The sequence below is a fragment of the Palaemon carinicauda genome, chromosome 13, assembly GCF_036898095.1.
Source record: "Palaemon carinicauda isolate YSFRI2023 chromosome 13, ASM3689809v2, whole genome shotgun sequence".
NCBI classification, from domain to species: Eukaryota; Metazoa; Arthropoda; class Malacostraca; order Decapoda; family Palaemonidae; genus Palaemon; species Palaemon carinicauda.
The window spans coordinates 13,233,564-13,236,063 of NC_090737.1; the positions used below are offsets into that span (position 1 = coordinate 13,233,564).

Consider the following 2,500-nt stretch of genomic DNA (forward strand, 5'->3'; position numbering starts at 1 on the left):
AGACTTATCCTATATAGAAATAAATTAGAGTTTATGATTTTAAGGCAATCAGTCCAGTTTACTGATGTTAATATAACAGTTTAGGAAGGTTCTTCTGTGTTTGATTTTATGAAAGGAGCGTCATTAACAACATTCTAATGGCCCCTAAATTCCATAAACTTTTGAGGCTGATCACAAGATATCCAAAAATAATAATTTCTTAAAATTTTGCGATTAATTTGATGGTCTGTTAAATCTTCAATAGGAAATATTTATTCTAATATTGTTACCATTCTTAAAGTATTTAATTTTTTCTTATTTCCTTATCTCCTTTTCTCACTGGGCTATTTTCCCTGTTGGGGGCCCCTGGGCTTATAGCATCGTGCTTTTCCAACTAGGGCTGTTGCTTAGCATTTAATAATAATAATAATAATGTTCCATCTACAAAAAAAGACGTTCTCTCTCTCTCTCTCTCTCTCTCTCTCTCTCTCTCTCTCTCTCTCTCTCTCTCTCTCTCTCTCAAAGAAAAAAAAATCTATATTTATGATAGTGCTTATGGTCATTCGCAACCTTATCCTTATTTTCACATTCAAAATATTTAGCAATTCTGAATTAAAAAAAAAGCCAAATCTGAATTGAAGAAGTCTAGTGAAATTGATTTGTGCTGGGGCCGGAGATGCTCTTCAGCACTGAGGTGTTTTATAGGTACTTGATTTACTAGGGCAGTTTATTTTCCCTTTGCCTACACACACACACACACACACACACACACACACACACACACACACACACACACACACACACACACACACACACACACACACACGAATAGTCTGCCCTATTCTTTACATATTCTCCTCTGTATTCATACACATGACACCACTAAGATTACCAAACTATTCTTCTTCACTCAATGGGTTAACTACTGCGCTGTAATTGTGCAGTGGCTATTTTCCTCTTAAGGATAGAAGAGACTCTTAAGCTAAGGCAAGTAGCTCTTCTAGGAGAAGGACACTCCAAAAGCAAACCGTTGTTCTTTAGTTTTGGGTGGTGCCATAGCCTCTTGGGTAGGGTTCTCTTGCTTGAGGGTACACTGGGGCACACTGTTCTATCTTTTTTTCTCTTATCTTGTTTTGTTAGTTTTTGTAGTTTATGTAGATGTTTATTTTAATGTCGTTACAGTTATTAAGATATTAAATTTTTCATCTTTTCGTTTACTCACGGGGCTATTTTCCCTGTTGAGTCCCCTGGGCTTATTGCATCCTGCTTTTCCAACTAGGGTTGTAGCTTAGCAAGTAATAATAATAATAATAATGCCTACAGTGCACCACTTCATTTAACAGCACTAACATATATGGGGTCTCGGTGAAGAGTAATTAATCTATCGATTATTCAGTTCTTGCATCATTCATCTACTGTTCTGTTTAATGTATATCATTATCCACTATTCCATGCCCCTCCCCATAGTGCACAACCCTCTTGAGGCCCTCCATTCACTGTTTTCATTACTCGCTTTGTTTATGTTTCATTCCCCACTTGTTGAACTAGCATTCCGGGGACCTGCGTTTACATCTAGGCCTTTCAGGATCTATTAATGGGTCTGAGTTTTCAAAGGTTTAAGGGAGCTTTAGGAGTAATCCTCTTTGGAATGAAATACATCTTTATCTGGGGATTGCTTTTGGTCAAATAAATTGGCGGATTATGTTCGCTAACTTAAATAAGTTATGAATAACTTGATGGTGGAGATTTCAAACGATTTATTAACAATGTGACATTCCAAGAAAAGCATTGCTTCAAAGAGCTTGAGATGCTTCGTGGAACCTGGGTTTAGGAAATGAATTTGCTTTAGTACTGATTTTTTTTTTTTAATTCTAAAACTACGGAAAATTGGTTCTCATTTGGTTGTTTCGACAACGTTTTTGCATATTTCATATGATAATTAAGAACATATTTGATCAGATATATGTTTGATTAATACATTTTTACAATCTTGTTGAGTACAATGTAATTAGCAACAGCTGATTTCAACATCCTTAGGGAGTGATAATTTAGAAATGTTTGAAATTAAAGCTTTAACATTTTTTCTATTAATTAAAAATCCTTTATTTCATTGCAGGAAGACTATACCTGATCGTATTCATAAAAATAGAGTTGTGCCATCTTAACCAATGCCTCCACTATTCAGTTAAATGAATATACAACGACATGAACAGGAGATTTTTCTGTGGACTGAATCAAAGTACCACTTAGGAAGCTGTAGAGTTGGTAAGTACGTTTAGTTTTACCAACCATTGAAACTGTAGAGTTGGTAAGTACGTTTAGTTTTACCAACCATTGTAACTGTAGAGTTGGTAAGTACGTTTAGTTTTACCAACCATTGTAACTGTAGAGTTGGTAAGTACGTTTAGTTTCACCAACCATTGAAACTGTAGAGTTGGTAAGTACGTTTAGTTTTACCAACCATTATTTATCAGATATGTATCCATTTACACCTTTTCCTAATGTTGAACAATTACTTCAA

The 2,500-nt window shown here is 35.1% G+C and overlaps 1 long non-coding RNA gene across 1 annotated transcript in view; it reads left to right on the forward strand.

Moving 5' to 3' along the window:
• LOC137651890 (uncharacterized) overlaps positions 1 to 2,500 on the forward strand; it is a 185,582-nt gene that overhangs the window by 8,770 nt on the left and 174,312 nt on the right. Inside the window, exon 2 of the long non-coding RNA XR_011046121.1 lies at positions 2,096 to 2,244. This is a non-coding gene — a long non-coding RNA (uncharacterized lncRNA). The remainder of the gene's footprint in view (positions 1 to 2,095; positions 2,245 to 2,500) is intronic.